The following is a 19,699-nucleotide window of genomic DNA, read 5'->3' on the forward strand; positions in this document are numbered from 1 at the left end:
TTGTATGGTCGACAGTTTGAAATCTTCACTGATCACAAGAGTTTAAAATACATTTTCACTCAGAAGGAGTTGAACATGAGGCAGCGAAGATGGATAGAACTTCTGAAGGATTATGATTGTGCCATCCGTTATCACCCGGGCAAGGCCAATGTTGTAGCTGATGCACTTAGTAGAAAATCTACAAGTTTTATGGCTAGTCTGGTCGTGAAGCAATGGAAGCTAATAGAAGAAAATTTTGATTTGAAAGCTTTGAGGAAAGAGCAAGACTCGATGATTTTGATGGCCTCCATTCAAATGCAGTCTGATCTTATGCAACAAATTAAGGAGGGACAATTACGAGATCCACACTTAATCTACTTGAGGAGTGAAGTAGAAAAGGAATTGAAGCCACAATTTCAAGTTTCAAAGGATGGCCTATTGAGATTTGGGGAGAGAGTATGTGTACCAAATGAACTAGATATCAAGAATCAAATCCTAAATGAAAGTCATACTTCAAAGTACGCCCTACACCCTGGGAGCACTAAGATGTATAGAGATCTTCAAAGTTATTATTGGTGGGAAGGCATGAAGAAGGAAATTGCAATGTATGTTTCAAAATGTTTGACGTGTCAGCAAATCAAAGTAGAACACCAAAGACCTGGAGGGTTGCTGCAACCTTTAGTTATACCGGAATGGAAATGGGAATGTATTACTATGGATTTTGTTTCAGGACTACCCAGAACCTCGAGGAAGCATGATGCTATTTGGGTTATCATTGATAGGTTAACAAAATCTGCACATTTCCTTCCGATTAATATGACTTATTCGCTTGATAGACTTGCAGATTTATATGTTAATGAAATAGTCAGACTTCATGGTATTCCAAAGGAGATCATCTCTGATAGAGACTCCAGATTTCTCTCTAGATTCTGGAGAAGGTTACAGGAATCTATGGGCACTAAAGTTAAGTTTAGTACTGCATATCATCCTCAGACTGATGGTCAGTCAGAAAGAACAATTCAAACACTTGAGGATTTGCTTAGAGCCTATGTTATGGATTGGAAAGGTGAATGGGATAAGGATATTTCACTTGTCGAGTTCACGTATAACAATAGTTATCATTCAAGTATTCAGATGGCTCCGTATGAAGCTTTATATGGGCGAAAGTGCATAACACCTATATGTTGGGAGGAAGTTGGGGACAGAAAGTTGTTAGCACCGGACAAGGTACAAGAAACTACCGAGAAAATTCAAGTTTTAAGGAAAAGGTTAAAAGCTGCTCAGAGTCGTCAAAAGAGTTATGCCGATAATAGGAGACGAGATATTGAGTTTGAAATCGGAGATTTTGTATTCTTAAAAGTCTCCCCTTCCAAAGGCATTATAAGGTTTGGGAAGAAAGGAAAGTTAAGCCCAAGATTTATTGGACCTTTTGAGGTTCTTGAGAGGGTTGGTTCTGTCGCTTACAGGATTGCCTTACCACCAGCATTGAGCCATGTCCATGATATATTTCATGTCTCGATGATTAGAAAGTATATGTATGACCCTTCTCACATCATTAAGTATGAGCTGGTGGAGTTCGATAAAGATCTATCCTATGTGGAAGAGCCTATTCAGATTATTGATAAGAAAGAAAAAGTCCTAAGGAATCGGGTCGTCCCACTAGTTCAAGTAAATTGGAGACATCATTCTGGAGAAGAGACAACTTGGGAGCTAGAAGAGGAAATGAAAAAGGTGTATCCTCGTCTTTTCATCGAATAGAGGTACGATAAATTTAGAGGACTAAATTTTTCTTTTAAGGGGGGGAGAGTGTAACACCCCTCATTTCCGAGTGTTCGTATAATTTTTGGTGATAATGTAAGCATCTATTTTAATTGACAAAAGAAATAGAGTATGAATTAGAGGTAACTTATTTTTAAGATTTGGGAGATCTGTTAAAAAAAAAAAAAAAAAAAAAAAAGAAAGAATCTGAGGACCTATATGTAAACCCTAAGGACCTAATCGTGAATATGATAAAAACAAGGACTAAACTGCAAAATGCACCAAATGACAAATTCCACCGCTTAAGCTTCTCTGCCTTCGTTGTTAAGGAAGCAGAGGAGGCAGCTCGTGGGTGATCAGGGAAAGAAAGAAAGAAAGAAAGAAGAAGAAGAAGAAGAAGAAGAAGAAGAGGAAGAAAATTGGGGCTTTTAGGGTTCTTGCTTTAATCTTGTCATTTCGGGTCAAAATTTCCAAAGGCAAGTGTTCTAACCCCATCCTACAGAAGTATTAGACTCTGTTTTTATGTTGATTCAAAATAAATTGGAAGATTTCTATTTAGAAACTGATATGTCTCTCTTTGGACTTAAAACCATGGATTCTGAAATATTTTCGGTATATTGACCCCTATACACTGTTTCGGCTATAAGTTTTAGCACAAAATGTGAATTCAGGCAGGAACTATTTTGTTTGTAATTAGACTCTTATGTCTTTCTTTTGACACCGATTTTGTAGAATTTGGACACCGAATACTTACCCAAACTTTTCTTTCAAATGAGACTATAGATGCTGTAAAACAGACTTCAAGATTTCTGACCTATCGATACTAAGTTATCTATAACTCCCTGTTGAGAATTCTGATTTGTACCAAACTGATTTTATTTGAAACTAGATTTGAAAATATTTCTTTGGACATACAGTTTGAAAATTTTGGAGTTCAATTGCCCACCCTACCGTCTGTTGAATCCGACCCTATAAATTCTGTAAAACAGTGATTGTGATTTTGACCTTGTGTTACCAAATCAGAGGTAACTCTGTGTTGGGAGCCCTGTTTCATATGAAATCTGTTCCATCCGAATATAGATTGATATATGATTCGACCATAGCCTTCTTATGGGTATTGGAGCATAATTGTTATTCTGAAATATTTGTTTGATGTGCCACTGGAATTCTGTCCGAAATCGAGCTTTGGTCGATTTCGCATATTCTGTTCCATTTCCTTTGGATACTTGAGTTCGCCTAATCTTCTTATTGCAATTGAGCTGATTATAATTGCTTGGAATCCCTGTACACTCTTGCTTTCATTTCTTTCCTAAAATGAATACTTTTGTGAGAGATTTGTTCCTTGCATCACACTGCTTTTGAAAAGGCACATGTACGTTTGGTTGTTCCGCGTGTGCTTCCGTTATATGCTACTTTTTGTTGAAACTGCCTTCTTGTACTCTGGTGTGTGGGATTGTCTGGACCTTTGCCAGAAATGGTAAAGGGTATGCGCTGATTTGCCCGCTTTGTGGGGTCCCGCTTTGAGGGATATTCTGGTATGCGCTTATTTGCCCGCTTTGTGGGGTCCCGCTTTGTGGGATATTGCTTAGAGCCTGCGATGCTCTGCCGGCCCCTTTGACTTCACCTAGACGTGGGTGGATGGAGCTCCCAGACGTGGGAGACTTTTGTCAGGTGGTCATTCAGAAATGGATGAATCACATTCTGACTGAGATCCCACTACACCCTCTATATGTTTGATATGACATCCAGAGTTTTTGTGAGTTATTTCTGTTCGTGCTCTGGATAGTTATGATATGATTGCAACGTCAAGGACGACGTTTGAGCTTCTGTACGACATATGAGTTTGATATGCTCTGAAATGCTTCATTCACTGTTGATTTTGCTTCGTAATGTTCCATATGTCGTTGATGTGATTTGGAACATTTTAAATGCCATTGATAAGCTCCGATATGTTTCCTTTGTTTCTGATATGCTCCAATTACTCTATGCCCCATCTGTCAGGAACCAAATATGTATGATTAAAAAGGACAACTATGATTTCTGCTCCTAATGATATTAAGTATACGAAATCGTATATTCTGCTTTGTGTTTGAAAACTGCATCTCTTTGGAAATTGTACTATTTTGATATGGATATGTTAGTCACTTGCTGAGCTCTTTATGCTCACCCCATTTGTTGATAAATTTTTCAGGATAGCGTATCGCTTGCTTAAATGTTAAGAATGGGCTGAGACAGTGGAGAGTTTAGAAGACGTTGGGCAGAACTTTTGTTAGCATATATGTAGTTGTGTATAAGTTACTCTGCATATTATGAAATGTGACGATGAATCTGGACCTGTGGATTTTGTGTAAGATAAAGGATCCCTTGTGTATAGGATTTTGGAATGTTAAATTAAATTTGTGTAATGATATGAACTTATGGTAAATCGATGATTCTGGTGACTGCATAGATTTCCCCACTTGTGGATTTATATTGTGATTTTTATTTGGTGAGTTGAGTTCAGATTGCATGAATTATCGAGTGATGTATGCTATGTTTATGAATTGCACAGGGTTATGAATTGATAGATTATAGAGGTGAAATTTGATCTGAATGTTTTCTTAGTGACCTCAAACGTGTGTTTGGATCCTGGGTTAGTTGAGACAAAAAAAAATTTTAAATATCATGGATATTTTTAGGGGTGTGACAGCGCCGGCGGTTTCGTGACGGGCAAGAGGCTCCGGAAGTTGATGCGCCGGCCGCGACGTGCACATAGGCGAGGGACGAAGCTCCCGAAACCGGTGCGATCACACCAGCACTAAACCACCGGATCCCTTCAGAACTCCGAAGTTAAGCGTGCTTGGGCGAGAGTAGTACTAGGATGGGTGACCCCCCGGGAAGTCCTCGTGTTGCACTTCTTTTTGCGTCCCGAGATACGAAACATCTCCCGTAGACCTCCGAGACGATTGTTTTCGGGCACGGAATTTGCCATGACCGCTACGCAGTCAGTGTCGTGGGGCTCGGAAAGAGCTTTCCGGATTGGGGTCGCAATAGCGATTCAGTGATCGTTCGAGAAAGTGCCGATGGTTTCGGCGCGAGCTTGCCGTGACCGATACGCGGTCGTTGGGCTAGGGCTCGGAGAGAGATTCCAATAGGGATTTCGTGATCGTTCGAGAAAGCGCCGGCGGTTTCGTGACGGGCAAGAGGCTCCGGACGTTGATGCGCCGGCCGCGACGTGCACATAGGCGAGGGACGAAGCACCCGAAACCGGTGCGATCATACCAGCACTAAATCACTGGATCCTATTAGAACTCCGAAGTTAAGCGTGCTTGGGCGAGAGTAGTACTAGGATGGGTGACCCCCCGGGAAGTCCTCGTGTTGCACTACTTTTTGCGTCCCGAGATACGAAACATCTCCCGTCGACCTCCGAGATGATTGTTTTCGGGCACGAAATTTGCCGTGACCGCTACACAGTCAGTATCGTGGGGCTCGGAAAGAGCTTTCCGGATTGGGGTCGCAATAGCGATTCCGAGATCGTTCGAGAAAGTGCCGATGGTTTCGGCGCGAGCTTGCCGTGACCGATACGCGGTCGTTGGGCTAGGGCTCGGAGAGAGCTTCCAATAGGGATTTCGTGATCGTTCGAGAAAGCGCCGGCGGTTTCGTGACGGGCAAGAGGCTCCGGACGTTGATGCGCCGGCCGCGACGTGCACATAGGCGAGGGACGAAGCACCCGAAACCGGTGCGATCATACCAGCACTAAACCACCGGATCCTATTAGAACTCCGAAGTTAAGCGTGCTTGGGCGAGAGTAGTACTAGGATGGGTGACCCCCCGGGAAGTCCTCGTGTTGCACTTCTTTCTGCGTCCCGAGATACGAAACATCTCCCGTAGACATCCGAGACGATTGTTTTCGGGCACGGAATTTGCCATGACCGCTACGCAGTCAGTGTCGTGGGGCTCGTAAAGAGCTTTCCGGATTGGGGTCGCAATAGTGATTCAGAGATCGTTCGAGAAAGTGCCGATGGTTTCGGCGCGAGCTTGCCGTGACCGATACGCGGTCGTTGGGCTAGGGCTCGGAGAGAGATTCCAATAGGGATTTCGTGATCGTTCGAGAAAGCGCCGGCGGTTTCGTGACGGGCAAGAGGCTCCGGACGTTGATGCGCCGGCCGCGACGTGCACATAGGCGAGGGACGAAGCACCCGAAACCGGTGCGATCATACCAGCACTAAACCACCGGATCCCTTCAGAACTCCGAAGTTAAGCGTGCTTGGGCGAGAGTAGTACTAGGATGGGTGACCCCCCGGGAAGTCCTCGTGTTGCACTTCTTTTTGCGTCCCGAGATACGAAACATCTCCCGTAGACCTCCGAGACGATTGTTTTCGGGCACGGAATTTGCCGTGACCGCTACGCAGTCAGTGTCGTGGGGCTCAGAAAGAGCTTTCCGGATTGGGGTCGCAATAGCGATTCAGAGATCGTTCGAGAAAGTGCCGATGGTTTCGGCGCGAGCTTGCCGTAACCGATACGCGGTCGTTGGGCTAGGGCTCGGAGAGAGATTCCAATAGGGATTTCGTGATCGTTCGAGAAAGCGCCGGCGGTTTCGTGACGGGCAAGAGGCTCCGGACGTTCATGCGCCGGCCGCGACATTCACATAGGCGAGGGACGAAGCACCCGAAACCGGTGCGATCACACCAGCACTAAACCACCGGATCCCTTCAGAACTCCGAAGTTATGCGTGCTTGGGCGAGAGTAGTACTAGGATGGGTGACCCCCCGGGAAGTCCTCGTGTTGCACTTCTTTTTGCGTCCCGAGATACGAAACATCTCCCGTAGACCTCCGAGACGATTGTTTTCGGGCACGGAATTTGCCATGAGCGCTACGCAGTCAGTGTCGTGGGGCTCGGAAAGAGCTTTCCGGATTGGGGTCGCAATAGTGATTCAGAGATCGTTCGAGAAAGTGCCGATGGTTTCGGCGCGAGCTTGCCGTGACCGATACGCGGTCGTTGGGCTAGGGCTCGGAGAGAGATTCCAATAGGGATTTCGTGATCGTTCGAGAAAGCGCCGGCGGTTTCGTGACGGGCAAGAGGCTCCGGACGTTGATGCGCCGGCCGCGACGTGCACATAGGCGAGGGACGAAGCACCCGAAACCGGTGCGATCATACCAGCACTAAACCACCGGATCCTATTAGAACTCCGAAGTTAAGCGTGCTTGGGCGAGAGTAGTACTAGGATGGGTGACCCCCCGGGAAGTCCTCGTGTTGCACTTCTTTTTGCGTCCCGAGATACGAAACATCGCCCGTAGACCTCCGAGACTATTGTTTTCGGGCACGGAATTTGCCATGACCGCTACGCAGTCAGTGTCGTGGGGCTCGGAAAGAGCTTTCCGGATTGGGGTCGCATTAGTGATTCAGAGATCGTTCGAGAAAGTGCCGATGGTTTCGGCGCGAGCTTGCCGTGACCGATACGCGGTCGTTGGGCTAGGGCTCGGAGAGAGCTTCCAATAGGGATTTCGTGATCGTTCGAGAAAGCGCCGGCGGTTTCGTGACGGGCAAGAGGCTCCGGACGTTGATGCGCCGGCCGCGACGTGCACATAGGCGAGGGACGAAGCACCCGAAACCGGTGCGATCATACCAGCACTAAATCACTGGATCCTATTAGAACTCCGAAGTTAAGCGTGCTTGGGCGAGAGTAGTACTAGGATGGGTGACCCCCCGGGAAGTCCTCGTGTTGCACTACTTTTTGCGTCCCGAGATACGAAACATCTCCCGTCGACCTCCGAGATGATTGTTTTCGGGCACGAAATTTGCCGTGACCGCTACACAGTCAGTATCGTGGGGCTCGGAAAGAGCTTTCCGGATTGGGGTCGCAATAGCGATTCCGAGATCGTTCGAGAAAGTGCCGATGGTTTCGGCGCGAGCTTGCCGTGACCGATACGCGGTCGTTGGGCTAGGGCTCGGAGAGAGCTTCCAATAGGGATTTCGTGATCGTTCGAGAAAGCGCCGGCGGTTTCGTGACGGGCAAGAGGCTCCGGACGTTGATGCGCCGGCCGCGACGTGCACATAGGCGAGGGACGAAGCACCCGAAACCGGTGCGATCATACCAGCACTAAACCACCGGATCCTATTAGAACTCCGAAGTTAAGCGTGCTTGGGAGAGAGTAGTACTAGGATGGGTGACCCCCCGGGAAGTCCTCGTGTTGCACTTCTTTCTGCGTCCCGAGATACGAAACATCTCCCGTAGACATCCGAGACGATTGTTTTCGGGCACGGAATTTGCCATGACCGCTACGCAGTCAGTGTCGTGGGGCTCGTAAAGAGCTTTCCGGATTGGGGTCGCAATAGCGATTCCGAGATCGTTCGAGAAAGTGCCGATGGTTTCGGCGCGAGCTTGCCGTGACCGATACGCGGTCGTTGGGCTAGGGCTCGGAGAGAGCTTCCAATAGGGATTTCGTGATCGTTCGAGAAAGCGCCGGCGGTTTCGTGACGGGCAAGAGGCTCCGGACGTTGATGCGCCGGCAGCGACGTGCACATAGGCGAGGGACGAAGCTCCCGAAACCGGTGCGATCATACAAGCACTAAACCACCGGATCCCTTCAGAACTCCGAAGTTAAGCGTGCTTGGGCGAGAGTAGTACTAGGATGGGTGACCTCCCGGGAAGTCCTCGTGTTGCACTTCTTTTTGCGTCCCGAGATACGAAACATCTCCCGTAGACCTCCGAGACGATTGTTTTCGGGCACGGAATTTGCCGTGACCGCTACGCAGTCAGTGTCGTGGGGCTCGGAAAGAGCTTTCCGGATTGGGGTCGCAATAGCGATTCAGAGATCGTTCGAGAAAGTGCCGATGGTTTCGGCGCGAGCTTGCCGTAACCGATACGCGGTCGTTGGGCTAGGGCTCGGAGAGAGATTCCAATAGGGATTTCGTGATCGTTCGAGAAAGCGCCGGCGGTTTCGTGACGGGCAAGAGGCTCCGGACGTTCATGCGCCGGCCGCGACATTCACATAGGCGAGGGACGAAGCACCCGAAACCGGTGCGATCACACCAGCACTAAACCACCGGATCCCTTCAGAACTCCGAAGTTATGCGTGCTTGGGCGAGAGTAGTACTAGGATGGGTGACCCCCCGGGAAGTCCTCGTGTTGCACTTCTTTTTGCGTCCCGAGATACGAAACATCTCCCGTAGACCTCCGAGACGATTGTTTTCGGGCACGGAATTTGCCATGAGCGCTACGCAGTCAGTGTCGTGGGGCTCGGAAAGAGCTTTCCGGATTGGGGTCGCAATAGTGATTCAGAGATCGTTCGAGAAAGTGCCGATGGTTTCGGCGCGAGCTTGCCGTGACCGATACGCGGTCGTTGGGCTAGGGCTCGGAGAGAGATTCCAATAGGGATTTCGTGATCGTTCGAGAAAGCGCCGGCGGTTTCGTGACGGGCAAGAGGCTCCGGACGTTGATGCGCCGGCCGCGACGTGCACATAGGCGAGGGACGAAGCACCCGAAACCGGTGCGATCATACCAGCACTAAACCACCGGATCCTATTAGAACTCCGAAGTTAAGCGTGCTTGGGCGAGAGTAGTACTAGGATGGGTGACCCCCCGGGAAGTCCTCGTGTTGCACTTCTTTTTGCGTCCCGAGATACGAAACATCTCCCGTAGACCTCCGAGACGATTGTTTTCGGGCACGGAATTTGCCATGACCGCTACGCAGTCAGTGTCGTGGGGCTCGTAAAGAGCTTTCCGGATTGGGGTCGCAATAGTGATTCAGAGATCGTTCGAGAAAGTGCCGATGGTTTCGGCGCGAGCTTGCCGTGACCGATACGCGGTCGTTGGGCTAGGGCTCGGAGAGAGATTCCAATAGGGATTTCGTGATCGTTCGAGAAAGCGCCGGCGGTTTCTTGACGGGCAAGAGGCTCCGGACGTTGATGCGCCGGCCGCGACGTGCACATAGGCGAGGGACGAAGCACCCGAAACCGGTGCGATCATACCAGCACTAAACCACCGGATCCCTTCAGAACTCCGAAGTTAAGCGTGCTTGGGCGAGAGTAGTACTAGGATGGGTGACCCCCCGGGAAGTCCTCGTGTTGCACTTCTTTTTGCGTCCCGAGATACGAAACATCTCCCGTAGACCTCCGAGACGATTGTTTTCGGGCACGGAATTTGCCATGACCGCTACGCAGTCAGTGTCGTGGGGCTCGGAAAGAGCTTTCCGGATTGGGGTCGCAATAGTGATTCAGAGATCGTTCGCGAAAGTGCCGATGGTTTCGGCGCGAGCTTGCCGTGACCGATACGCGGTCGTTGGGCTAGGGCTCGGAGAGAGATTCCAATAGGGATTTCGTGATCGTTCGAGAAAGCGCCGGCGGTTTCGTGACGGGCAAGAGGCTCCGGACGTTGATGCGCCGGCCGCGACGTGCACATAGGCGAGGGACGAAGCATCCGAAACCGGTGCGATCATACCAGCACTAAACCACCGGATCCTATTAGAACTCCGAAGTTAAGCGTGCTTGGGCGAGAGTAGTACTAGGATGGGTGACCCCCCGGGAAGTCCTCGTGTTGCACTTCTTTTTGCGTCCCGAGATACGAAACATCTCCCGTAGACCTCCGAGACGATTGTTTTCGGGCACGGAATTTGCCATGAGCGCTACGCAGTCAGTGTCGTGGGGCTCGGAAAGAGCTTTCCGGATTGGGGTCGCAATAGTGATTCAGAGATCGTTCGAGAAAGTGCCGATGGTTTCGGCGCGAGCTTGCCGTGACCGATACGCGGTCGTTGGGCTAGGGCTCGGAGAGAGATTCCAATAGGGATTTCGTGATCGTTCGAGAAAGCGCCGGCGGTTTCGTGACGGGCAAGAGGCTCCGGACGTTGATGCGCCGGCCGCGACGTGCACATAGGCGAGGGACGAAGCACCCGAAACCGGTGCGATCATACCAGCACTAAATCACTGGATCCTATTAGAACTCCGAAGTTAAGCGTGCTTGGGCGAGAGTAGTACTAGGATGGGTGACCCCCCGGGAAGTCCTCGTGTTGCACTACTTTTTGCGTCCCGAGATACGAAACATCTCCCGTCGACCTCCGAGATGATTGTTTTCGGGCACGAAATTTGCCGTGACCGCTACACAGTCAGTATCGTGGGGCTCGGAAAGAGCTTTCCGGATTGGGGTCGCAATAGCGATTCCGAGATCGTTCGAGAAAGTGCCGATGGTTTCGGCGCGAGCTTGCCGTGACCGATACGCGGTCGTTGGGCTAGGGCTCGGAGAGAGCTTCCAATAGGGATTTCGTGATCGTTCGAGAAAGCGCCGGCGGTTTCGTGACGGGCAAGAGGCTCCGGACGTTGATGCGCCGGCCGCGACGTGCACATAGGCGAGGGACGAAGCACCCGAAACCGGTGCGATCATACCAGCACTAAACCACCGGATCCTATTAGAACTCCGAAGTTAAGCGTGCTTGGGCGAGAGTAGTACTAGGATGGGTGACCCCCCGGGAAGTCCTCGTGTTGCACTTCTTTCTGCGTCCCGAGATACGAAACATCTCCCGTAGACATCCGAGACGATTGTTTTCGGTCACGGAATTTGCCATGACCGCTACGCAGTCAGTGTCGTGGGGCTCGTAAAGAGCTTTCCGGATTGGGGTCGCAATAGCGATTCCGAGATCGTTCGAGAAAGTGCCGATGGTTTCGGCGCGAGCTTGCCGTGACCGATACGCGGTCGTTGGGCTAGGGCTCGGAGAGAGCTTCCAATAGGGATTTCGTGATCGTTCGAGAAAGCGCCGGCGGTTTCGTGACGGGCAAGAGGCTCCGGACGTTGATGCGCCGGCAGCGACGTGCACATAGGCGAGGGACGAAGCTCCCGAAACCGGTGCGATCATACAAGCACTAAACCACCGGATCCCTTCAGAACTCCGAAGTTAAGCGTGCTTGGGCGAGAGTAGTACTAGGATGGGTGACCTCCCGGGAAGTCCTCGTGTTGCACTTCTTTTTGCGTCCCGAGATACGAAACATCTCCCGTAGACCTCCGAGACGATTGTTTTCGGGCACGGAATTTGCCGTGACCGCTACGCAGTCAGTGTCGTGGGGCTCGGAAAGAGCTTTCCGGATTGGGGTCGCAATAGCGATTCAGAGATCGTTCGAGAAAGTGCCGATGGTTTCGGCGCGAGCTTGCCGTAACCGATACGCGGTCGTTGGGCTAGGGCTCGGAGAGAGATTCCAATAGGGATTTCGTGATCGTTCGAGAAAGCGCCGGCGGTTTCGTGACGGGCAAGAGGCTCCGGACGTTCATGCGCCGGCCGCGACATTCACATAGGCGAGGGACGAAGCACCCGAAACCGGTGCGATCACACCAGCACTAAACCACCGGATCCCTTCAGAACTCCGAAGTTATGCGTGCTTGGGCGAGAGTAGTACTAGGATGGGTGACCCCCCGGGAAGTCCTCGTGTTGCACTTCTTTTTGCGTCCCGAGATACGAAACATCTCCCGTAGACCTCCGAGACGATTGTTTTCGGGCACGGAATTTGCCATGAGCGCTACGCAGTCAGTGTCGTGGGGCTCGGAAAGAGCTTTCCGGATTGGGGTCGCAATAGTGATTCAGAGATCGTTCGAGAAAGTGCCGATGGTTTCGGCGCGAGCTTGCCGTGACCGATACGCGGTCGTTGGGCTAGGGCTCGGAGAGAGATTCCAATAGGGATTTCGTGATCGTTCGAGAAAGCGCCGGCGGTTTCGTGACGGGCAAGAGGCTCCGGACGTTGATGCGCCGGCCGCGACGTGCACATAGGCGAGGGACGAAGCACCCGAAACCGGTGCGATCATACCAGCACTAAACCACCGGATCCTATTAGAACTCCGAAGTTAAGCATGCTTGGGCGAGAGTAGTACTAGGATGGGTGACCCCCCGGGAAGTCCTCGTGTTGCACTTCTTTTTGCGTCCCGAGATACGAAACATCGCCCGTAGACCTCCGAGACGATTGTTTTCGGGCACGGAATTTGCCATGACCGCTACGCAGTCAGTGTCGTGGGGCTCGGAAAGAGCTTTCCGGATTGGGGTCGCATTAGTGATTCAGAGATCGTTCGAGAAAGTGCCGATGGTTTCGGCGCGAGCTTGCCGTGACCGATACGCGGTCGTTGGGCTAGGGCTCGGAGAGAGCTTCCAATTGGGATTTCGTGATCGTTCGAGAAAGCGCCGGCGGTTTCGTGACGGGCAAGAGGCTCCGGACGTTGATGCGCCGGCCGCGACGTGCACATAGGCGAGGGACGAAGCTCCCGAAACCGGTGCGATCACACCAGCACTAAACCACCGGATCCCTTCAGAACTCCGAAGTTAAGCGTGCTTGGGCGAGAGTAGTACTAGGATGGGTGACCCCCCGGGAAGTCCTCGTGTTGCACTTCTTTTTGCGTCCCGAGATACGAAACATCTCCCGTAGACCTCCGAGACGATTGTTTTCGGGCACGGAATTTGCCATGACCGCTACGCAGTCAGTGTCGTGGGGCTCGGAAAGAGCTTTCCGGATTGGGGTCGCAATAGCGATTCAGTGATCGTTCGAGAAAGTGCCGATGGTTTCGGCGCGAGCTTGCCGTGACCGATACGCGGTCGTTGGGCTAGGGCTCGGAGAGAGATTCCAATAGGGATTTCGTGATCGTTCGAGAAAGCGCCGGCGGTTTCGTGACGGGCAAGAGGCTCCGGACGTTGATGCACCGGCCGCGACGTGCACATAGGCGAGGGACGAAGCACCCGAAACCGGTGCGATCATACCAGCACTAAACCACCGGATCCTATTAGAACTCCGAAGTTAAGCGTGCTTGGGCGAGAGTAGTACTAGGATGGGTGACCCCCCGGGAAGTCCTCGTGTTGCACTTCTTTTTGCGTCCCGAGATACGAAACATCTCCCGTAGACCTCCGAGACGATTGTTTTCGGGCACGGAATTTGCCATGACCGCTACGCAGTCAGTATCGGGGGGCTCGGAAAGATCTTTCCGGATTGGGGTCGCAATAGCGATTTCGAGAACGTTCGAGAAAGTGCCGATGGTTTCGGCGCGAGCTTGCCGTGACCGATACGCGGTCGTTGGGCTAGGGCTCGGAGAGAGCTTCCAATAGGGATTTCGTGATCGTTCGAGAAAGCGCCGGCGGTTTCGTGACGGGCAAGAGGCTCCGGACGTTGATGCGCCGGCCGCGACGTGCACATAGGCGAGGGACGAAGCTCCCGAAACCGGTGCGATCACACCAGCACTAAACCACCGGATCCCTTCAGAACTCCGAAGTTAAGCGTGCTTGGGCGAGAGTAGTACTAGGATGGGTGACCCCCCGGGAAGTCCTCGTGTTGCACTTCTTTTTGCGTCCCGAGATACGAAACATCTCCCGTAGACCTCCGAGACGATTGTTTTCGGGCACGGAATTTGCCATGACCGCTACGCAGTCAGTGTCGTGGGGCTCGGAAAGAGCTTTCCGGATTGGGGTCGCAATAGCGATTCAGAGATCGTTCGAGAAAGTGCCGATGGTTTCGGCGCGAGCTTGCCGTAACCGATACGCGGTCGTTGGGCTAGGGCTCGGAGAGAGATTCCAATAGGGATTTCGTGATCGTTCGAGAAAGCGCCGGCGGTTTCGTGACGGGCAAGAGGCTCCGGACGTTCATGCGCCGGCCGCGACATTCACATAGGCGAGGGACGAAGCACCCGAAACCGGTGCGATCACACCAGCACTAAACCACCGGATCCCTTCAGAACTCCGAAGTTATGCGTGCTTGGGCGAGAGTAGTACTAGGATGGGTGACCCCCCGGGAAGTCCTCGTGTTGCACTTCTTTTTGCGTCCCGAGATACGAAACATCTCCCGTAGACCTCCGAGACGATTGTTTTCGGGCACGGAATTTGCCATGAGCGCTACGCAGTCAGTGTCGTGGGGCTCGGAAAGAGCTTTCCGGATTGGGGTCGCAATAGTGATTCAGAGATCGTTCGAGAAAGTGCCGATGGTTTCGGCGCGAGCTTGCCGTGACCGATACGCGGTCGTTGGGCTAGGGCTCGGAGAGAGATTCCAATAGGGATTTCGTGATCGTTCGAGAAAGCGCCGGCGGTTTCGTGACGGGCAAGAGGCTCCGGACGTTGATGCGCCGGCCGCGACGTGCACATAGGCGAGGGACGAAGCACCCGAAACCGGTGCGATCATACCAGCACTAAACCACCGGATCCTATTAGAACTCCGAAGTTAAGCGTGCTTGGGCGAGAGTAGTACTAGGATGGGTGACCCCCCGGGAAGTCCTCGTGTTGCACTTCTTTTTGCGTCCCGAGATACGAAACATCTCCCGTAGACCTCCGAGACGATTGTTTTCGGGCACGGAATTTGCCATGACCGCTACGCAGTCAGTGTCGTGGGGCTCGGAAAGAGCTTTCCGGATTGGGGTCGCAATAGCGATTCAGAGATCGTTCGAGAAAGTGCCGATGGTTTCGGCGCGAGCTTGCCGTAACCGATACGCGGACGTTGGGCTAGGGCTCGGAGAGAGATTCCAATAGGGATTTCGTGATCGTTCGAGAAAGCGCCGGCGGTTTCGTGACGGGCAAGAGGCTCCGGACGTTCATGCGCCGGCCGCGACATTCACATAGGCGAGGGACGAAGCACCCGAAACCGGTGCGATCACACCAGCACTAAACCACCGGATCCCTTCAGAACTCCGAAGTTATGCGTGCTTGGGCGAGAGTAGTACTAGGATGGGTGACCCCCCGGGAAGTCCTCGTGTTGCACTTCTTTTTGCGTCCCGAGATACGAAACATCTCCCGTAGACCTCCGAGACGATTGTTTTCGGGCACGGAATTTGCCATGAGCGCTACGCAGTCAGTGTCGTGGGGCTCGGAAAGAGCTTTCCGGATTGGGGTCGCAATAGTGATTCAGAGATCGTTCGAGAAAGTGCCGATGGTTTCGGCGCGAGCTTGCCGTGACCGATACGCGGTCGTTGGGCTAGGGCTCGGAGAGAGATTCCAATAGGGATTTCGTGATCGTTCGAGAAAGCGCCGGCGGTTTCGTGACGGGCAAGAGGCTCCGGACGTTGATGCGCCGGCCGCGACGTGCACATAGGCGAGGGACGAAGCACCCGAAACCGGTGCGATCATACCAGCACTAAACCACCGGATCCTATTAGAACTCCGAAGTTAAGCGTGCTTGGGCGAGAGTAGTACTAGGATGGGTGACCCCCCGGGAAGTCCTCGTGTTGCACTTCTTTTTGCGTCCCGAGATACGAAACATCGCCCGTAGACCTCCGAGACGATTGTTTTCGGGCACGGAATTTGCCATGACCGCTACGCAGTCAGTGTCGTGGGGCTCGGAAAGAGCTTTCCGGATTGGGGTCGCATTAGTGATTCAGAGATCGTTCGAGAAAGTGCCGATGGTTTCGGCGCGAGCTTGCCGTGACCGATACGCGGTCGTTGGGCTAGGGCTCGGAGAGAGCTTCCAATAGGGATTTCGTGATCGTTCGAGAAAGCGCCGGCGGTTTCGTGACGGGCAAGAGGCTCCGGACGTTGATGCGCCGGCCGCGACGTGCACATAGGCGAGGGACGAAGCTCCCGAAACCGGTGCGATCACACCAGCACTAAACCACCGGATCCCTTCAGAACTCCGAAGTTAAGCGTGCTTGGGCGAGAGTAGTACTAGGATGGGTGACCCCCCGGGAAGTCCTCGTGTTGCACTTCTTTTTGCGTCCCGAGATACGAAACATCTCCCGTAGACCTCCGAGACGATTGTTTTCGGGCACGGAATTTGCCATGACCGCTACGCAGTCAGTGTCGTGGGGCTCGGAAAGAGCTTTCCGGATTGGGGTCGCAATAGCGATTCAGTGATCGTTCGAGAAAGTGCCGATGGTTTCGGCGCGAGCTTGCCGTGACCGATACGCGGTCGTTGGGCTAGGGCTCGGAGAGAGATTCCAATAGGGATTTCGTGATCGTTCGAGAAAGCGCCGGCGGTTTCGTGACGGGCAAGAGGCTCCGGACGTTGATGCGCCGGCCGCGACGTGCACATAGGCGAGGGACGAAGCACCCGAAACCGGTGCGATCATACCAGCACTAAACCACCGGATCCTATTAGAACTCCGAAGTTAAGCGTGCTTGGGCGAGAGTAGTACTAGGATGGGTGACCCCCCGGGAAGTCCTCGTGTTGCACTTCTTTTTGCGTCCCGAGATACGAAACATCTCCCGTAGACCTCCGAGACGATTGTTTTCGGGCACGGAATTTGCCATGACCGCTACGCAGTCAGTATCGGGGGGCTCGGAAAGATCTTTCCGGATTGGGGTCGCAATAGCGATTCCGAGATCGTTCGAGAAAGTGCCGATGGTTTCGGCGCGAGCTTGCCGTGACCGATACGCGGTCGTTGGGCTAGGGCTCGGAGAGAGCTTCCAATAGGGATTTCGTGATCGTTCGAGAAAGCGCCGGCGGTTTCGTGACGGGCAAGAGGCTCCGGACGTTGATGCGCCGGCCGCGACGTGCACATAGGCGAGGGACGAAGCTCCCGAAACCGGTGCGATCACACCAGCACTAAACCACCGGATCCCTTCAGAACTCCGAAGTTAAGCGTGCTTGGGCGAGAGTAGTACTAGGATGGGTGACCCCCCGGGAAGTCCTCGTGTTGCACTTCTTTTTGCGTCCCGAGATACGAAACATCTCCCGTAGACCTCCGAGACGATTGTTTTCGGGCACGGAATTTGCCATGACCGCTACGCAGTCAGTGTCGTGGGGCTCGGAAAGAGCTTTCCGGATTGGGGTCGCAATAGCGATTCAGTGATCGTTCGAGAAAGTGCCGATGGTTTCGGCGCGAGCTTGCCGTGACCGATACGCGGTCGTTGGGCTAGGGCTCGGAGAGAGATTCCAATAGGGATTTCGTGATCGTTCGAGAAAGCGCCGGCGGTTTCGTGACGGGCAAGAGGCTCCGGACGTTGATGCGCCGGCCGCGACGTGCACATAGGCGAGGGACGAAGCCCCCGAAACCGGTGCGATCATACCAGCACTAAACCACCGGATCCTATTAGAACTCCGAAGTTAAGCGTGCTTGGGCGAGAGTAGTACTAGGATGGGTGACCCCCCGGGAAGTCCTCGTGTTGCACTTCTTTTTGCGTCCCGAGATACGAAACATCTCCCGTAGACCTCCGAGACGATTGTTTTCGGGCACGGAATTTGCCATGACCGCTACGCAGTCAGTATCGTGGGGCTCGGAAAGATCTTTTGCGGATTGGGGTCGCAATAGCGATTTCGAGAACGTTCGAGAAAGTGCCGATGGTTTCGGCGCGAGCTTGCCGTGACCGATACGCGGTCGTTGGGCTAGGGCTCGGAGAGAGATTCCAATAGGGATTTCGTGATCGTTCGAGAAAGCGCCGGCGGTTTCGTGACGGGCAAGAGACTCCGGACGTTGATGCGCCGGCCGCGACGTGCACATAGGCGAGGGACGAAGCACCCGAAACCGGTGCGATCATACCAGCACTAAACCACCGGATCCCTTCAGAACTCCGATGTTAAGTGTGCTTGGGCGAGAGTAGTACTAGGATGGGTGACCCCCCGGGAAGTCCTCATGTTGCACTTCTTTTTGCGTCCCGAGATACGAAACATCTCCCGTAGACCTCCGAGACGATTGTTTTCGGGCAAGGAATTTGCCATGACCGCTACGCAGTCAGTATCGTTGGGCTCGGAAAGAGCTTTCCGGATTGGGGTCGCAATAGCGATTCCGAGATCGTTCGAGAAAGTGCCGATGGTTTCGGCGCGAGCTTGCCGTGACCGATACGCGGTCGTTGGTCTAGGGCTCGGAGAGAGATTCCAATAGGGATTTCGTGATCGTTTGAGAAAGCGCCGGCGGTTCCGTGACGGGCAAGAGGCTCCGGACGTTGATGCGGCGGCCGCGACGTGCACGTAGGCGAGGGACGAAGCACCCGAAACCGGTGCGATCACACCAGCACTAAACCACCGGATCCCTTCAGAACACCGAAGTTAAGCGTGCTTTGGCGAGAGTAGTACTAGGATGGGTGACCCCCCGGGAAGTCCTCGTGTTGCACTTCTTTTTGCGTCCCGAGATACGAAACATCTCCCGTAGACCTCCGAGACGATTGTTTTCGGGCACGGAATTTGCCATGACCGCTACGCAGTCAGTGTCGTGGGGCTCGGAAAGAGCTTTCCGGATTGGGGTCGCAATAGCGATTCCGAGATCGTTCGAGAAAGTGCCGATGGTTTCGGCGCGAGCTTGCCGTGACCGATACGCGGTCGTTGGGCTAGGGCTCGGAGAGAGCTTCCAATAGGGATTTCGTGATCGTTCGAGAAAGCGCCGGCGGTGTCGTGACGGGCAAGAGGCTCCGGACGTTGATGCGCCGGCCGCGACATTCACATAGGCGAGGGACGAAGCACCCGAAACCGGTGCGATCACACCAGCACTAAACCACCGGATCCCTTCAGAACTCCGAAGTTATGCGTGCTTGGGCGAGAGTAGTACTAGGATGGGTGACCCCCCGGGAAGTCCTCGTGTTGCACTTCTTTTTGCGTCCCGAGATTCGAAACATCTCCCGTAGACCTCCGAGACGATTGTTTTCGGGCACGGAATTTGCCATGACTGCTACGCAGTCAGTGTCGTGGGGCTCGGAAAGAGCTTTCCGGATTGGGGTCGCAATAGCGATTCCGAGATCGTTCGAGAAAGTGCCGATGGTTTCGGCGCGAGCTTGCCGTGACCGATACGCGGTCGTTGGGCTAGGGCTCGAAGAGAGATTCCAATAGGGATTTCGTGATCGTTCGAGAAAGCGCCGGCGGTTTCCTGACGGGGAAGAGGCTCCGGACGTTGATGCGCCGGCCACGACGTGCACATAGGCGAGGGACGAAGCACCCGAAACCGGTGCGATCATACCAGCACTAAATCACTGGATCCTATTAGAACTCCGAAGTTAAGCGTGCTTGGGCGAGAGTAGTACTAGGATGGGTGACCCCCCGGGAAGTCCTCGTGTTGCACTTCTTTTTGCGTCCCGAGATACGAAACATCTCCCGTAGACCTCCGAGACGATTGTTTTC

The 19,699-nt window shown here is 52.9% G+C and overlaps 33 non-coding genes across 33 annotated transcripts; all 33 read left to right on the forward strand.

Moving 5' to 3' along the window:
* Nucleotides 1–4,515: 4,515 nt before the first annotated feature.
* Nucleotides 4,516–4,634, forward strand: LOC135588573 (5S ribosomal RNA). The gene has a single exon (XR_010476339.1). It is a non-coding gene; the product is annotated as a 5S ribosomal RNA (ribosomal RNA).
* Nucleotides 4,635–4,984: 350 nt separating this feature from the next.
* LOC135589072 (5S ribosomal RNA) lies at nt 4,985–5,103 on the forward strand. The gene has a single exon (XR_010476589.1). It is a non-coding gene; the product is annotated as a 5S ribosomal RNA (ribosomal RNA).
* A 350-nt stretch (nt 5,104–5,453) lies between these two features.
* Nucleotides 5,454–5,572, forward strand: LOC135588343 (5S ribosomal RNA). Its single transcript, XR_010476214.1, has one exon. It is a non-coding gene; the product is annotated as a 5S ribosomal RNA (ribosomal RNA).
* Nucleotides 5,573–5,922: 350 nt separating this feature from the next.
* Nucleotides 5,923–6,041, forward strand: LOC135593601 (5S ribosomal RNA). Its single transcript, XR_010479722.1, has one exon. It is a non-coding gene; the product is annotated as a 5S ribosomal RNA (ribosomal RNA).
* A 350-nt stretch (nt 6,042–6,391) lies between these two features.
* LOC135591134 (5S ribosomal RNA) lies at nt 6,392–6,510 on the forward strand. Its single transcript, XR_010478438.1, has one exon. It is a non-coding gene; the product is annotated as a 5S ribosomal RNA (ribosomal RNA).
* A 350-nt stretch (nt 6,511–6,860) lies between these two features.
* On the forward strand, nt 6,861–6,979 carry LOC135588347 (5S ribosomal RNA). Its single transcript, XR_010476215.1, has one exon. It is a non-coding gene; the product is annotated as a 5S ribosomal RNA (ribosomal RNA).
* A 350-nt stretch (nt 6,980–7,329) lies between these two features.
* On the forward strand, nt 7,330–7,448 carry LOC135589074 (5S ribosomal RNA). Its single transcript, XR_010476592.1, has one exon. It is a non-coding gene; the product is annotated as a 5S ribosomal RNA (ribosomal RNA).
* Nucleotides 7,449–7,798: 350 nt separating this feature from the next.
* LOC135591453 (5S ribosomal RNA) lies at nt 7,799–7,917 on the forward strand. The gene has a single exon (XR_010478530.1). It is a non-coding gene; the product is annotated as a 5S ribosomal RNA (ribosomal RNA).
* A 350-nt stretch (nt 7,918–8,267) lies between these two features.
* On the forward strand, nt 8,268–8,386 carry LOC135589734 (5S ribosomal RNA). Its single transcript, XR_010477146.1, has one exon. It is a non-coding gene; the product is annotated as a 5S ribosomal RNA (ribosomal RNA).
* Nucleotides 8,387–8,736: 350 nt separating this feature from the next.
* Nucleotides 8,737–8,855, forward strand: LOC135591145 (5S ribosomal RNA). The gene has a single exon (XR_010478440.1). It is a non-coding gene; the product is annotated as a 5S ribosomal RNA (ribosomal RNA).
* A 350-nt stretch (nt 8,856–9,205) lies between these two features.
* Nucleotides 9,206–9,324, forward strand: LOC135588351 (5S ribosomal RNA). The gene has a single exon (XR_010476216.1). It is a non-coding gene; the product is annotated as a 5S ribosomal RNA (ribosomal RNA).
* A 350-nt stretch (nt 9,325–9,674) lies between these two features.
* Nucleotides 9,675–9,793, forward strand: LOC135593605 (5S ribosomal RNA). The gene has a single exon (XR_010479723.1). It is a non-coding gene; the product is annotated as a 5S ribosomal RNA (ribosomal RNA).
* A 350-nt stretch (nt 9,794–10,143) lies between these two features.
* On the forward strand, nt 10,144–10,262 carry LOC135588358 (5S ribosomal RNA). Its single transcript, XR_010476222.1, has one exon. It is a non-coding gene; the product is annotated as a 5S ribosomal RNA (ribosomal RNA).
* A 350-nt stretch (nt 10,263–10,612) lies between these two features.
* LOC135589080 (5S ribosomal RNA) lies at nt 10,613–10,731 on the forward strand. The gene has a single exon (XR_010476593.1). It is a non-coding gene; the product is annotated as a 5S ribosomal RNA (ribosomal RNA).
* A 350-nt stretch (nt 10,732–11,081) lies between these two features.
* LOC135588359 (5S ribosomal RNA) lies at nt 11,082–11,200 on the forward strand. Its single transcript, XR_010476223.1, has one exon. It is a non-coding gene; the product is annotated as a 5S ribosomal RNA (ribosomal RNA).
* A 350-nt stretch (nt 11,201–11,550) lies between these two features.
* LOC135589745 (5S ribosomal RNA) lies at nt 11,551–11,669 on the forward strand. Its single transcript, XR_010477157.1, has one exon. It is a non-coding gene; the product is annotated as a 5S ribosomal RNA (ribosomal RNA).
* A 350-nt stretch (nt 11,670–12,019) lies between these two features.
* Nucleotides 12,020–12,138, forward strand: LOC135591156 (5S ribosomal RNA). Its single transcript, XR_010478443.1, has one exon. It is a non-coding gene; the product is annotated as a 5S ribosomal RNA (ribosomal RNA).
* Nucleotides 12,139–12,488: 350 nt separating this feature from the next.
* LOC135590141 (5S ribosomal RNA) lies at nt 12,489–12,607 on the forward strand. Its single transcript, XR_010477553.1, has one exon. It is a non-coding gene; the product is annotated as a 5S ribosomal RNA (ribosomal RNA).
* Nucleotides 12,608–12,957: 350 nt separating this feature from the next.
* LOC135588577 (5S ribosomal RNA) lies at nt 12,958–13,076 on the forward strand. The gene has a single exon (XR_010476340.1). It is a non-coding gene; the product is annotated as a 5S ribosomal RNA (ribosomal RNA).
* A 350-nt stretch (nt 13,077–13,426) lies between these two features.
* Nucleotides 13,427–13,545, forward strand: LOC135588361 (5S ribosomal RNA). The gene has a single exon (XR_010476224.1). It is a non-coding gene; the product is annotated as a 5S ribosomal RNA (ribosomal RNA).
* A 350-nt stretch (nt 13,546–13,895) lies between these two features.
* On the forward strand, nt 13,896–14,014 carry LOC135588581 (5S ribosomal RNA). Its single transcript, XR_010476341.1, has one exon. It is a non-coding gene; the product is annotated as a 5S ribosomal RNA (ribosomal RNA).
* Nucleotides 14,015–14,364: 350 nt separating this feature from the next.
* LOC135591167 (5S ribosomal RNA) lies at nt 14,365–14,483 on the forward strand. The gene has a single exon (XR_010478445.1). It is a non-coding gene; the product is annotated as a 5S ribosomal RNA (ribosomal RNA).
* Nucleotides 14,484–14,833: 350 nt separating this feature from the next.
* LOC135588367 (5S ribosomal RNA) lies at nt 14,834–14,952 on the forward strand. The gene has a single exon (XR_010476226.1). It is a non-coding gene; the product is annotated as a 5S ribosomal RNA (ribosomal RNA).
* Nucleotides 14,953–15,302: 350 nt separating this feature from the next.
* LOC135591178 (5S ribosomal RNA) lies at nt 15,303–15,421 on the forward strand. The gene has a single exon (XR_010478447.1). It is a non-coding gene; the product is annotated as a 5S ribosomal RNA (ribosomal RNA).
* A 350-nt stretch (nt 15,422–15,771) lies between these two features.
* Nucleotides 15,772–15,890, forward strand: LOC135588372 (5S ribosomal RNA). The gene has a single exon (XR_010476227.1). It is a non-coding gene; the product is annotated as a 5S ribosomal RNA (ribosomal RNA).
* Nucleotides 15,891–16,240: 350 nt separating this feature from the next.
* On the forward strand, nt 16,241–16,359 carry LOC135588586 (5S ribosomal RNA). Its single transcript, XR_010476342.1, has one exon. It is a non-coding gene; the product is annotated as a 5S ribosomal RNA (ribosomal RNA).
* Nucleotides 16,360–16,709: 350 nt separating this feature from the next.
* On the forward strand, nt 16,710–16,828 carry LOC135588375 (5S ribosomal RNA). Its single transcript, XR_010476228.1, has one exon. It is a non-coding gene; the product is annotated as a 5S ribosomal RNA (ribosomal RNA).
* A 350-nt stretch (nt 16,829–17,178) lies between these two features.
* On the forward strand, nt 17,179–17,297 carry LOC135588590 (5S ribosomal RNA). Its single transcript, XR_010476343.1, has one exon. It is a non-coding gene; the product is annotated as a 5S ribosomal RNA (ribosomal RNA).
* Nucleotides 17,298–17,647: 350 nt separating this feature from the next.
* Nucleotides 17,648–17,766, forward strand: LOC135588379 (5S ribosomal RNA). The gene has a single exon (XR_010476233.1). It is a non-coding gene; the product is annotated as a 5S ribosomal RNA (ribosomal RNA).
* Nucleotides 17,767–18,117: 351 nt separating this feature from the next.
* Nucleotides 18,118–18,236, forward strand: LOC135592169 (5S ribosomal RNA). The gene has a single exon (XR_010478940.1). It is a non-coding gene; the product is annotated as a 5S ribosomal RNA (ribosomal RNA).
* A 350-nt stretch (nt 18,237–18,586) lies between these two features.
* On the forward strand, nt 18,587–18,705 carry LOC135592397 (5S ribosomal RNA). The gene has a single exon (XR_010479024.1). It is a non-coding gene; the product is annotated as a 5S ribosomal RNA (ribosomal RNA).
* A 350-nt stretch (nt 18,706–19,055) lies between these two features.
* LOC135591200 (5S ribosomal RNA) lies at nt 19,056–19,174 on the forward strand. Its single transcript, XR_010478451.1, has one exon. It is a non-coding gene; the product is annotated as a 5S ribosomal RNA (ribosomal RNA).
* A 350-nt stretch (nt 19,175–19,524) lies between these two features.
* Nucleotides 19,525–19,643, forward strand: LOC135589260 (5S ribosomal RNA). Its single transcript, XR_010476674.1, has one exon. It is a non-coding gene; the product is annotated as a 5S ribosomal RNA (ribosomal RNA).
* The last annotated feature ends 56 nt before the right edge of the window (nt 19,644–19,699 follow it).

The sequence above is a fragment of the Musa acuminata genome, chromosome BXJ1-1, assembly GCF_036884655.1.
Source record: "Musa acuminata AAA Group cultivar baxijiao chromosome BXJ1-1, Cavendish_Baxijiao_AAA, whole genome shotgun sequence".
Taxonomy (NCBI): Eukaryota; Viridiplantae; Streptophyta; class Magnoliopsida; order Zingiberales; family Musaceae; genus Musa; species Musa acuminata.